The sequence below is a fragment of the Anomaloglossus baeobatrachus genome, unplaced genomic scaffold (assembly GCF_048569485.1).
Source record: "Anomaloglossus baeobatrachus isolate aAnoBae1 unplaced genomic scaffold, aAnoBae1.hap1 Scaffold_2255, whole genome shotgun sequence".
Classification (NCBI taxonomy): domain Eukaryota; kingdom Metazoa; phylum Chordata; class Amphibia; order Anura; family Aromobatidae; genus Anomaloglossus; species Anomaloglossus baeobatrachus.
In genome coordinates, this window is record NW_027441999.1 from 63,991 (window position 1) to 78,969 (window position 14,979).

Genomic DNA, 14,979 nt, shown 5'->3' on the forward strand with positions numbered 1-14,979 from the left:
TCAAGGTATTTGACTATCACCTGTCTGGCTCTTGAGGGCGGTTTATTGCTTGAATTTTGCCCTTCTCCCTCCTTCGCCTCTTGCTGCCTCAATGGTCCCACTCTGTGGGCTCTCTCCACTCTAAATTTCGCCTTTATGCCCAGCGCCTGTGGTAGTTCCGCCTCACAAATATTGTCCAGCTGTCCCGGTGTTACCGATTCTGGCAGCCCCACAATGCGAAGATTGTTTCGTCTCGATCTGTTTTCTAGGTCCTCTGCCTTGTCTCTCAGGTAATCATTAGATTTTACAAGAGTTGCTATCTGTGCTTGCATGGTCAAGATTGTCTCCTCAGAATTAGAGATTCTTTGCTCTGCTTCTGTGAGTCTCTTTGAATGATCAGTCAATTGCTTCTGCATGGCGGCTAGTGAAGTTTGTACGGCTACTTCAATGGCTATTTTTATGTCTTTGGACAAGTGAGATGCTACTTCTACTGCCAGTTTTTTATAATCCATATGAAACTCTTGCACTTGCTTGTTTTGGTCAGCAGGTGGAGCTGCTTTCTTAGATCTGCTTATTTGCATTGAATCTCTGCCTCCCTCAGATGTCTTGTAAAATTGAGATGTCATTGGATCCTGCTGCTGTTTTTTTTTTCCTCCTTTACAGGGGGTGCCTGAGGTTGATCTCCTCCTGTATTGCGACTGTCTCCCTCTGGGCCCTCTACTTTGCTGGGTTTCATTTTCCTCCAGCCCTCCTACTCCTCCATAGCTCCCCTCCATAACGCCAGCGTCCTCCTCTCCAGTCTCTCCCCCCACCTCCCCCTCATCCTCCCACTGTGAGCTGCCCTCCTCCGACCCCTGCAGCCACCTGTCTCCAGCTCCACATTCCTCTGTCTCTGCAGCCGCGTCCTCTGCTAATCCCTCGCTCCGACCCGGCTCCATCGCGTCTCTTCCCCGCACCTCTGGCTCCGCCCCCGGCACGCTCGTCGGCGCCATGTTCCTCTCCTCCATTCCCCTCATGTCCACAGCGTCGCCGCCTCTCCCGGGCCCTTCACCGCCGCTGGCGCTCCTCAGCAGGTATCTGTCCATAGCTGCAGATCTCCGCTTTCAGGCTGGGTCCCTCCCGTCCCGGACTCCGATGCGGGGGGGCTGCTTTCTGACTGCTTTTCTCGGGGGGGGGCAGGAGCTTCTCCTTTATGCCTCCACCGCGGCCAGGACCGGAACCGGAAGTCGGCCTGCTATTTTTAGGCTGGGGAGTGTCCACTAACGGTGGACCTCCCTAGTCTGAGAATACCAGACCACAGCTATCCGCGTTACCTTGGCTAGTGATCCAATTTGGGGGGGACCCCAGGTTTTTTGTTTTAAATTATTTATTTAATGTAAAATAACAGCGTGGGGTGCCCTCTGTTTTGGATTACCAGCCAAGGTAAAGCTGCCAGCTGTGGTCTGAAGGCTGCAGCCATCTGCTTTACCCTAGCTGGCTACAAAAGATAGGGGAAACCCCACGTTGTTTTTTTTTATATTTTTTTTAAATTCATCTATCCATCTTTCTTTCTTTCTATCTATCCATCAATGATCTATTATCTATATTATTTATTGCTGTTAAAGCATTACAAAACGCAGGGACCAACCTGCAAAAAACGCACCTAAAACGCGGTAAAAACGCATGCGTTTTTCGGTGCGTTATTAGTGCGTTTTTTTAACACAGGTGCGCTAATCCTTCACTCTCAAGAAATTTCTTAAGAAAAATCTTTTTTCTAGTGCACACAGAGCCTAAAGCGGGCTTTACATGCTACAATATATCTAACCATGTGTCGGCGGGGTTACGTCGTAAGTGACGCACATCCGGCATCGTTAGTGGTATTGTAGTGTGCGAAACCTACATGCGATTGAACGAATAAACGTTAATCACATACACGTCGTTCAAAACCTAAAAATTGAACGTCGGGTTGTTCAATGTTCCCGAAGCAGCACATATCACAGTGTGTGACACCCCGGTAACAATGAGCTGCAGCTTACCTGCGTCCCGCGGCTCCCGCCGGCTATGCGGAAGGAAGGAGGGGGGCGGGATGTTTACGTCCTGCTCATCTCCGCCCCTCCGCTTCTATTGGCCAGCTGCCATGTGACGTCGCTGTGACTCCCGGAAGTGGATGTTCGCCGCCCACATCGAGGTCGTATGGTAGGGAAGTACGTGTGACGGCAATTAATCGTTTGTGCGACACGGTCAACAAATTGAACGTGACGCACATACGATGGGGGCGTGTCACATCGCAAACTATATCGTATGCTTAATTGTAAGGTGTAAAGCAGGCTTAAGAATGAGCGGAAAAACTCTGGAAACCTAAAAACAATGGCAAACAAAAAAAACAGGTGAATATTTATAAAATAGTCACGTGCCATACATGTGGAGTAAAAGCCGCTTCTTAATATTATTGGATCAAGGATCTTCATTTTGGTTCCTGCAGCCCCAAAACCATGTATTGTTTTCTCCTTCATGCCATACATGTTAGCGTTATGTCTGCGGCAAGTGATCGGATATAAAGTCTCCAGTAATTATATTACTACACAGGATTCTTTATGATGTTACATCATCATCTTCTCCCCATTCAGGTCCCTACAATATCGGATCCTCTCAATGGAGATCTTCTACATAAGAGAATTCTCCTGATTGCCCCATCAAGGATTGATATGGACAGGGACAAGATGGCGGAGAGGATATTACACCTCACCCTAGAGATCCTCTTCCGGCTTACTGGAGAGGTGAGAGATTCTGATGACGTCACATTACATCATTCTTATCTATGGGAATAACAGATGGACAGAACTGGAGAGGTGAGGACTCTGGAAATGTCTGGAGTGAGATTTATTACTGTGTCTCTCCATAACCAGGATTACACAGTAGTGAAGAAGACCTCTAGTGAGCGCTGTCAGGCCCCTGTGTCTGAGGGATGGGGAAGACCCCTGAGCCCAATCACGGGGCCTCCACCTCACCCCCCGATACATGAGGACATCACTGACCAGAAGATCCTAGAACTCACCTACAAGATGATTGAGCTGCTGACTGGAGAGGTGACACTGCTGGGAATGCTGGGACTTTATACAGTAACGCTAGGAAGGGATCGGGGGTGACGGTATCATTGTATGTGTCAGGTTCCTATAAGGTGTCAGGACGTCACCGTCTATTTCTCCATGGAGGAGTGGGAGTATTTAGAAGGACACAAAGATCTGTACAAGGACGTCATGATGGAGGTTCCCCAGCCCCTCACATCACCAGGTAATAGACAAGACTAAATACACACAGCCTATAATTATCTGTATGTAAGGAATGAATTCAGTCCCTGTATGTGTCTCCTCCAGTTCTATCCAGTAAGAGGACAACACCAGAGAGATGTCCCCGTCCTCTTCTCCCACAGGACTGTAAACAAGAAGATCCCGATGTTCCTCAGGATCATCAGGTAGATGGAGAGAAGGAGCCATGAAATCTCCCTATGATGTGTAGACGGCTGTGAAGGTCTTGTGCTCAGTTTCATCCACCAGTATTATATGGTTTATTCTTGTGTAATGAGAGTGTGCCGCCCCCGTGCCAGCAGCTGACGCTGCTCGGATCCGGGCCTTCAGGGATGGTGGCTCGAGGGTCTCCGGACCCGGGGGTCTCGCGGACACGCCGAATAAATGGGGGGACATAGATGTACGGCCTAGGCCGTAGTAAGTTCGTAACGCCTCCCACGGTGTGTGGTGAGGTGGGACACCACCGCTGCTGTTATGGGGCACCCAGGGGAGATGTTGTGCAGCAAGTTGCTAACCCCTTCATGGGTAGGGATGGTGGCCCCGGGACCCGGTGGCTCGGTGCAGGGGATGGCGACCGTAGGGGGTGTTGGTGTACTCACTGTTAGTAAAACACACAAGTCTCTGGTAAACCAAGGTGATGGTGGTCGGTGCCGCGGTTGGTTGCGTTCGGGTCCCCCACCCGGCTGGTGGTCTCTATCCTTTTCCTGCACTGCTTTGTGTAAGGTGGCCTTTCCTAGTGTAAAACTCAGGAGTTTGCTCCCGGCTGGATGTGGCCTAAGGAGCCATGTCCGCAGACGCTGGCCCGTGGGTTCTATGGGCCCTGGCGGTGACCTCCTATTTCTAATCGGTGGGCTGTTGTTTTCCATGAGGGACTTTGGGTGGGACAGGACCTCTAGTCCTGGCCTCAATCGGTTAATTAAACAGTTCCACTTGGTTCTGGTCCTGGCTTCAGGGTCCGAGTACCCCCCTTTGTGCTCCGGTTTCCGGGTCAGTTCCCCGTTTTGGTATTAGCGGGCTACAACCCTGTCCCGGTCCACTTCGGTTCCACCGAGCCGTCTTCCCGTCTCCTGCTGATGTAGACCACCGTCTGCCTCCTAGCCAGTGGCACCAGGGCTCCTACCCTGGTTCCGTTCAACTTGAACTCTCCTGCTGGAGCTACACTTCACTCCAGCTCACACTCCTCTCCAAATTGAACTTCAGACTAAAACTCTGACTGTTTTCCTGCCCCGGGCTGTCTGGACCCCTGGGTGGGCGTGTCCCAACCGCCTGGTCACGCCTACTGGTGTGTCTAATTTTCCCTAAGTGGGGGTGACTAGGGTTTTCTGGTTGGCTGTGTGTTTCCTAGTGAGGGAACGGTGTAGTGCGGGGGCCTAACTTTGACTACCTGGTTTTGCCAGGGCGTCACAAGAGCGGTGGAGATGACAGGATTAGAGCTGATCATAGATGTGACTTCTCCATCTGTCTGTGACTTTTACAATATTTGTTTCAGGGGGAAGATCTGCCCCATATTAATACTACAGAGACATATGTGAGGGGTGATGAGCGGAGTAAAGAGGACATTCCTACAGATAACCGCCCAGGTGAGTAGTGACCACTCTCGGTATCTTATTGATGAATCTTCCTTCTCTCCGTTCTGCTGAATGTGCTGATTGGGTCATTATAAAGGTTCAGTCTTTTTTGCCAAACTTCCCTTTTATCAGAAAACAAGGAAATAACGCACAGCTCCTAATAACAATGTAATAAATATCAGGGGGTAAAGATCTCATCCCACTTGGCAGGAGAAAATGATCTATTGAACGCCCATTTCCACGCCCCGTGAAATGGAGACATGGTGTTTAATATTTATCTATTATAAATAATTAGCACACATGAAAATAAGCAATTTTGTCATATATTTTATTCTCTGGAGGAAATGATCAATTAAAATTCTCAATCCTGAGGTAAAATCTGTATTCAGTGAAGACTTTCCCATTACTGAGAGGAGATGGCCGTTGTTACTGATGAAATCATATAATGATAAGAAGAGGGAGGAGCTATAGGCAGAGGGAGGAGCTATAGGCAGAGGGAGGGTCTAGAGGGACAGCTCCTCCTTCTTCTATTTACATAGAATCCCATCAGAATGATAGAAGAACCCCCGGTGATCTCAGCCAGTGACTGCAAAACTTTGACTCCAAATGGTCTTTGTTCTGTGTTGAGGAAAAAAATATTAGCAATACACACTCTAAGGAAAATGTATGTACCGTCCGGATCAACTCGCGACTCCAAAATTTGGTCGGGAAGGGATTTTTGGAAAGCTGTAGGCTATAGAAACACCCTTCGTTTTATTATTTGGGTTAGTAGAAATGGACTAGGTATTGTAGTATCTATATGAATATTTAAGAATGAAGAGGATTTAAAGTATGTTTTCTGAAGTATAGCTATTGAGACCCTTTTTTTTAATGTATATAATAACATATCTAACTCTTTTTCATAGGACTATTTACAATAGAAGATGTAAATGTTAAATTAGCCATAGTCACAATTAGAGAAAGGGAGAGAGAACGACTAAAATAGGATATAGACGAGACAAACCTGGGGAGAAATGTGAAATTGGAAGGTACAACTTCCATAGGCCACACTAAACTATTAACTCCTAGCAGGAGAAGACTGGACCTTATGAACAGGTACCAATACCTAAGTGGGGTTGAGGAAGCCAAGACAACATTCAAAAGAGACCCCTATTACTCAAATATCCAAAATATGTATAGTATATTAAACAATATAGAAAGAAAGCTGAAAAAAAGAAAAGATAAAAGTACCACCAAATATTTCCAGACCACCATTTATAGGCATCAATAATGACTGAATTGTAAATCTAGTGATTGTAATAAGTACAGATCAGTCATCCTGGAGAAGACCTGATGTTTCTAAGATTCTCATCACTCAGGGATAAGTGTTGTGATTTTGGTGACTGCTATGTCTCCCAATTAGCATGTGGGCGCAAAGGAGGTAAGGTACAACGTGCCGGCCACGGCAGATGACTCTGAGGCAAGTCAAAGGCGGATAAGATGGTCGAGGGGTCCCCCAATTTCTTGAATCCTGCGGAGCCGCCATCTTTTTTTTTTTTTTTTTTGAAATGTTGAAATGGGAACCCCCAGTGGTAGGAGATCTCTTGGTCTCGAAGTAATTTAGTGAGTGGTCCTAAGGCTCTACAAAGTTAAAGTGTGCTCCTGGCCAGATCTGGAAGGATAACAATGTCACAGCCTTAGGCGGGCTTTGCACGTTGCGACATCGCAAGCCGATGCTGCGATGTCGCACGCGATAGTCCCCGCCCCCGTCGCAGGTACGATATCTTGTGATAGCTGGCGTAGTGAAAATTATCGCTACGCCAGCGTCACATGCACTCACCTGCCCTGCGACCGTCGCTCTGGGCGGCGACCCGCCTCCTTACTAAGGGGGCGGGTCGTGCGGCGTCATAGCGACGTCACACGGCAGGCGTCCAATAGCGGCGGAGGGGTGGAGATGAGCAGGATATAAACATCCCGCCCACCTCCTTCCTTCCGTAGAGCCGTCGGCGGCAGGTAAGGTGATGTTCCTCGCTTCTGCGGCGTAACACACAGCGATGTGTGCTGCCGCAGGAATGAGGAACAGCATCGTACCTGTCGCGGCAGCATAATTATGGAAAAGTCGGAGCCTGCAGCGATGATACGATAACGACGCTTTTACGCTCGTTCATTGTATCATCTAGAATTTACACACAACGATGTCGAAAGAGACGCTGGATGTGCGTCACTTTCGATTTGACCCCACCGACATCGCACGTGTGATGTTGCAACGTGCAAAGTCGCCCTTACAGTTATATGGTTTTTTTAGATCTTGCAGCTTGTGAAATAGTTTACTTCTACTTGTAAAAATAAATGCAGTACACAATGTCACGTGGTCTTGAGGCCAAGGTGGATTTGGGACCAAGAGCTCTGTGAATTATATCCATTGCAATAAGCAAGTGCTCTTTCCGCCCAAGTAAATCAGAGGATAAAGTATTAATGGTTTTCTTCAGCATATGGGAAGAGATTTCTTCAGACACGCCATGAATACGGAGATAATTTAATCTGTGATGTTTCTCTATGTCATCTAAAAATGTTAAAATATCTGAGATCTGAGTGGTATATTCAGATATAAGAACATATTGGTCCTCTATTCTTTGATACAAAAACGCTGTGTCAGACTCTAGGTTATCCACTCTGTTACCCACTTGCGTGATGTCCTGTTCAAAAGAATATGGGCCTCGGTCTGAGTCTCTTGTAGTCTAGTAAACATGGCCTCCAGGTCCTGCTTTGTGGGGATAGAGCACAGATGTTCTCTCCAATCCCACTTGTCTCCTTCAAAGAGGATTGTGATTAGCTACACAAGAATACGACACCTACACCATGATAAATCGCTAAGCTGTGCATAGCTGATGGCTCTAAAACACATTTACTCACAGATACAGAATCGGCAGGAATTCTATTAGATTTCAGATCCTAATGCAATACAGATTACTGCACAATCTCTCCTGAAATGGGGAGCACTAATACTTCCTCCACTTTTTTTTTGGCAAGAACTCATAGTAGCTCCAATGATCCGTCTTAAATGAGTAAAACTCTGGTTTACTGGACTATATTAAAAAGTTCTCTCTAAATGTTTAATATTTCTTCAATAAACTCATATGACAAAAATGATTGGTCCTTACAATAGTTTGGATTGCGGAGAGCCCCCGAGCCACATACTCTAATTACTCCAGATGTTTCACCTCTAGTTACGAAATCATTGATGTTGAAGACTGTCGGGGTGGAGGGCGATTGTTTTAGTGGATTGAACATCATGGTCTATTGTTTCCCGCTCTGCTTTGAGGTCTACTGTTAGATTGTGAACGTTTTTTGTTTCAGTAAATAATTATTCTAATTACAGATTGCTACATAACTTGTAACTTATTTAGCTATTTTAGAAGTTATATCCTTATATTTTTAAATATTAAAAATATTTTTATTCTTGGCAGATGGCTGTATCAGGAGATCAGAGGGACTACTGACATTTTCAATTTTTAAATCAGATGACTTTGATATCACACAAGCTGTTACTAAACCAAATACCATTACTCCAGATATACCATCATCCCTTCACAGCAAAGATCTATCATCTGCTTCTTTTAAACAAGTCCAACCTTCTGATTTATCCCAGACTGTTAAGAAAAATAAAAGTCACAAAACAGACATTCAAAATAGAAGTGCTCTTACAGCAAAGAAGCCATTTTCAACTTTAGAATATGAAAATATACATAATAAAATTCACACAGGGGAGAATATATTTTCTTCAGAATCTGTTAGTTACCAGACAGCTCACACCGAGGAGAATCCATTTTCATGTTCAGAATGTGGGAAACAATTTAGCCATAAATCAAACCTTGGTAATCACCAGAAAATTCACACAGGAAAGAAGCCATTTTCATGTTCAGATTGTGGGAAATGTTTTACACATACATCAATTCTTGTTAAACATCAAAGAATTCACACAGGTGAGAAGCCTTTTATTTGTGCAGAATGTGGGAAATATTTTGCACGTAAATCACTTCTTGTTAAACATCAAAGACATCACACAGGGGAGAAGCCTTTTTCATGTTCAGAATGTGGGAAACATTTTAACCAGAAATCAAATTTTGTTGCACATCACAGAACTCACACAGGGGAGAAGCCATTTTCATGTTTAGAATGTGGGAAATGTTTTGTACGGAAATCAAATTATGTTACACATCAAAAAAGTCACACTGGCGAAAAACCCTTTTTTTGTTCAGAATGTGGGAAATGTTTTCTATGGAAATCACACTTGGTTATACACCAGAGAACTCACACAGAGGTGAAGCCTTTTTCATGTTCAGAATGTGGGAAACATTTTACACTTAAATCACAAGTCATTACACACCAAAGAACTCACACAGGGGAGAAGCCGTTTTCATGTTCAGAATGTGGAAAACATTTTAACAATAAATCAAATCTTCAAAGCCACCAGAAAATTCACACAGGGGAGAAGCCATTTTCATGTTTAGAATGTGGGAAATGTTTTGTACGGAAATCAAATTATGTTACACATCAAAAAAGTCACACTGGCGAAAAACCCTTTTTTTGTTCAGAATGTGGGAAATGTTTTCCATGGAAATCACACTTGGTTATACACCAGAGAACTCACACAGAGGTGAAGCCTTTTTCATGTTCAGAATGTGGGAAACATTTTACACTTAAATCACATGTCATTACACACCAAAGAACTCACACAGGGGAGAAGCCGTTTTCATGTTCAGAATGTGGAAAACATTTTAACGATAAATCAAATCTTCATAACCACCAGAAAATTCACACAGGGGAGAAGCAATTTTCATGTTCAGAATGTGGGAAATGTTTTGCACATAAATCAGATTTTGTTAAACATCAGAGAACTCACACGGGGAGAAGCCATATTCATGTTCAGAATGTGGGAAATGTTTTTCACTAAAATCACATTTGGTTACACACCAGAGAACTCACACAGAGGTGAAGCCTTTTTCATGTTCAGATTGTGGGAAACGTTTTATAAATAAATCAGATGTCATTACACACCAGAGAATTCACACAGGGGATAAGCCATTTTCATGTTCAGAATGTGGGAAACATTTTAACGATAAATCAAATCTTCGTAAGCACCAGAAAATTCACACAGGGGAGAAGCAATTTTCATGTTCAGAATGTGGGAAATGTTTTGCACATAAATCAGATTTTGTTATACATCAGAGAACTCACACGGGGGAGAAGCCATATTCATGCTCAGAATGTGGGAAATGTTTTACACGAAAATCACATTTGGTTACACACCAGAGAACTCACACAGGGGAGAAGCCTTTTTCATGTTCAGAATGTGGGAAACATTTTAACAATAAATCATATTTTCATAAGCACCAGGAAATTCACACAGGGAAGAAGCAATATTCATGTTCAGAAAGTGGGAAATGTTTTATATCTAAATCACATTTGGTTAAACACCAGAGAACTCACACAGGGGAGAAGCCTTTTTCATGTTAGGAATGTGGGAAATAATTGGCAGATTAATCATGTCTTTTTATCCATCAGAGAACTTGCACAAGGGAGAAGACTTTTTCATGTTCAGAATGTGGGAAATGTTTTACACATAAATCACATCATGTTACACATCGGACAACTCGCACGGAAAAAACCTTTTTCATATTCAGAATGTTTTAGGGCTCATGCGCACGTTGCGTCCTGTCCATTGCTGAAATAAATGCATCCTCTGGCAGTTAATGATTTTGACAATTTTGGTTTTGTTAAAAAAAAACGCATTTAATACGCATGCGTTTTCCGTGCATTTTCGTGCGTTTTGTGTGCGTTTTAAGTGCCTTTCAAATGCTTTTTGAATGCTTAAACTGTGTTGTATTTTCTAAACATTGTCTATTTGAAATAAAGTTTAAACAATGAAACAACATGGGGAAAAAAACCACATAAATAGAGACCTACTGATGTAATTTCCTTCTTCACTAAATTCTCTTGAATGTGGTGATTTTGATAAGGTTGATGCAAAATGCCTCAACAAACAGGAACACTACGTCTAAGGAGGGCCCAGAGAAATAGATTACTAATAATTCTTATGTTATTACGTCGTCGTCATCTACTTCAGGTAAACTTAAATTTAATTTATTAATTTATTTTTATGTTAACATTTAATTATTATTGTTAAAAAAAATATACTCTTAAATATATTTTTCTTCAAATACGTAAAGCCGCATGAAAGAAAGAACTTCCAAAGATGTAAAAAAATAAATGTATTTTATCTATTTAAAAATGGTTGCCAAGATTCAGTTACAGAAAGGAAAAATAATATACTTTGATAGCTTACGCAAAAATAAGAGTTCATTTAGTCCATACTGATCAATGGGAAGTCTTTACCCATCTTTCTTTGGTTCCTGAACGGCAATGCTGGGGATGTCATCTCTTAGTGTGTCTTCATCTTTGCAGCCTCGAGTCTTCTCACAGCAGGCAATGTGGGGAGCCACCAGTAGCCCCCTCCATCGTGCATTATATACCAGCTGTTCAGACCATATAGGGCATTTTAGTGTAACACAGTTGAATATAGTTCCATATTACGTAACCTTCTGGAAACTTCGGAAAGCTTCGGGAAGGATTCAAATATATCCCTCCATGCTCATCACTCAAGTATATTCCATATGGGCATATTTATCCCTTATAAACTTTATTAATAACCTATGCCCTCCAACATGAACAGAACTATGAACGTATATGTCTTACTATGAAATATTTGATAACTTGATGTATTAATTTCAATCATTTTACAATTCCCCCTTGAAGTGGGTGGAGCAACCCCGAAAATTAATTAATACATCAAGAAAATAACAAATCTTCTTTCCTTATTTGGCAATAACGGATTAATATCAATAATAATGATGAAGAATAATTAATTTGCATTATTCATGTAAGTTCAATAATATAATAATGTGGATTCATGTTATGACAGGCTGTGACTGATCATATAAAAATGTATAAAACTATACTTCGCTAGACCTAAAAAGAAATGCAAAAACCAAATCCGGTCACCAAATGATGTCCTCTGAGTTGATGTCTTCTTATCTCCGATGTAATCCAGCATAAACACAATCTCTTAGAAATAAATCCTTTGATAAAAATGAATGGTTACCGATTTAGTACAGTCCCGTATTGCGTTTATCATTGTTAGATCAAAGTCCATAAACTTTATTCTTTATTACAAAGACCATAGCCAATGTTGATAAACCACAGTTCATGACTTGTAGAAGAATGGCAGAAGTCTTTGATGTCTGTGCAGTGCAATTTACATTAGTCACCTTTTATCCTCCATGCTGCCTGTTGTCGAATAACAGATGTTAAGACGTTCTTGGTCAGCACGACAGGGGTTAACTTTAACACGTCATTGCTCTTCTTAGTAACTTTAGGGAGGTCTTAATGCACAGACCATGTGTCATTGTCCATCCTGAAATCATAGGACTATTGTGTTTCTGAGATGCAAGCACGGTAAGTGTATTTTGTATGTTACACAGTCTTATTTGAGACGTTACCTTTTGGACCTTTTTGCAGAATCCCTTTTAACTTTAGGAAAAATATAAAGTCTTTTTATCTTCTCTAATCTTGATTGAAGACTGATTCATTCCCTAATCTAAATACCAAATATGGCAATAACTATCACTAATAAATGTCACAGCGTACCATAACTCTAATACTATAATACCATGTCATTATTATTATTATCGTAAAAGTATTAATATAATTGATACTCAGAATGATAAAATATTGCATAATGATATAGACAATAGTATTTTCTTGTAATGACCTTTTTTGTCATTGGTGCATTACCCTTCCAAACCCATAGGTGGCAATGTGTTGAATGTAACCAAAATATAATATAAAGTATGAAATAATATAATGTGTACCTATAACATGTATCATATTATAAATATGAAAGGCAACAATGTGGCTTTTAGTTAGATCATTTGTAAATTATAAATCAAAGCAAATAACCTTTTAGAAAAGACTGGATGATACCATCAAAACACAATAATACCCATTATAAATTATTATTGATTAAAAATATAATATATATTATTTGTAAATATAGGAAGGTAAACCTAGATGTACCTTAATCTTCCATCTTTATTGCTCTAATTTAATTTATTTGATTTGTCTATTATTTATTAAATAACCTACTATAAAGAAATGTGTAACTATAAGTGATATTTCACCCTTATTGTGTTAACATACTAATATAAAAATAATGTATTACCAGGAAGTAAACAATTGTACAATTGTATATATTGATGAAGGAAGTATCTTTTCTTCCAAAAAAATGGAACTTTTCCCTTTTAATATGATTCATATTTAATAAAGTAATATTCTTATATTAGATATTACTGAACTAAATATTGAAGTGTTTTCTCAATTGAGATATTTAAAATCTGAAGAAAAAATAAAAATTGTAGAATTAAGATTAAAAATGTGAATATTAAAATAATAATTAATATAAAAAATAGGAATAAAAAGAAAAATGAAAATCGGAATAAAAATAAAACTTGAAATAAAAATAAGGCCTTCTATGTATATAACACCTATGTCTTTAATAATACATAACCTTAATGTTACCAGATAACCTTAATATTACCAGTATCTTATAAAATTACCAAACCTATCAATAACCAATAAAAATAATTAAGTCATGTAACCTTACAAATAATACACTTCTCTTAGTATATAAATGCATTATGATATACTTCAAATATATTTTTTTATATTCCCAATTCTTCCTTTGTACTTGAAATATTAATTATTAAAGTATCCTGTAAACACATATATTTATCAAATATAAATGTGTGTGATTGAGGCCAAACCTCCCCCTTTCAATATCATAAAATATGATATTATAAAAATTAATATGTTTAGATTAAATTAAATTAAAATTTGTGTTGCATATCTTCAATACCATATTATAAATATCACTTCCATATTTGAAAAGAAAAAATGATTACCAATCTGTGTATCAGTAAAAGAAGTGACTAACACAAAAGATATAAGAAAATCAAAACGTTATAACCTTATTCTAGAATGTAACTCTTCAGAATAAACCCTTAATAATAAAAAAAAATCCTAATATCTCTATACTAAAGACATATGTCTAAGAATTAAAATATATATCTTGTATAAATTCCTTCATTATTTATACTTATGTACTATAACTTATTTATTCTATATAGTATACATACATATCTTATAACTTCTAAGTTAAAACAAAAATTCCCCCTTTTTTTTTTTTTTCCTCTCTCTCTGGATCCAAATACTTTGACTTTAGCAGCTGCTCAAACAATCAATCATTCATTGACACATCTATGCACACAAGACTGCCATGGTCTTTAACATACACTTCTACATAGAAACTGACAAACACATATCCCTTTTTTTTTTCCAATATTCTATGCGCATTTCAAAAATTATGTTACTAATTTGAAGTACTTCTTGAAAAATACAAATTCCAATGTATTACATACTGTACATTTGACCATAGAAATATTTGATATTAGCTTTAGTAATTCAAGTCACATGCTCTAGTACGTGCAAGGAACACCATTCCAAAACAGCAAGCAGTTTTACTACATTCCAAAGCTCAGATTACATTTCTAATAACTCTAAAGAAGATGTATGTGTATTCATAAAAGAAACATTAAAATAATAGTTCTCTGGCAATTGGTACCTGAGAAAATAATTATTATTATTATTCGTGCTTTCGCGATTAATCTTACCCAATAAAATATATGTTACCTGATTGAGGACAAGAACATATGTATAAATAAAAAAGTTAATACTTCATCAATCTGCTTTACTGATAAATTCTGAGGGAAATAAAAGAATAAAATTATTATCATATTCATGATAAAAATGAAACACTTTGAATCTGTTACTTTCTCTTATTGTTTTATTTTAAATATTATTATTCATATACAGAGATCAAATTATTATTTATAACATTAAACTATCATTTGACTAAATGAAAATATGACCTTGATTTACTATCACTACTTTTAATATATATATATATATATATATATATATATGTATATATATATATATATATATATTGATTCACTGTATATGAATAAGCACATTTGTCAAACAATAAAATT

At 39.6% G+C, this 14,979-nt stretch overlaps 1 pseudogene; it reads left to right on the forward strand.

The window, feature by feature from the left end:
* Positions 1 to 2,585: 2,585 nt before the first annotated feature.
* Positions 2,586 to 14,979, forward strand: part of LOC142261478 (uncharacterized) — a 64,239-nt pseudogene continuing 51,845 nt past the window's right edge.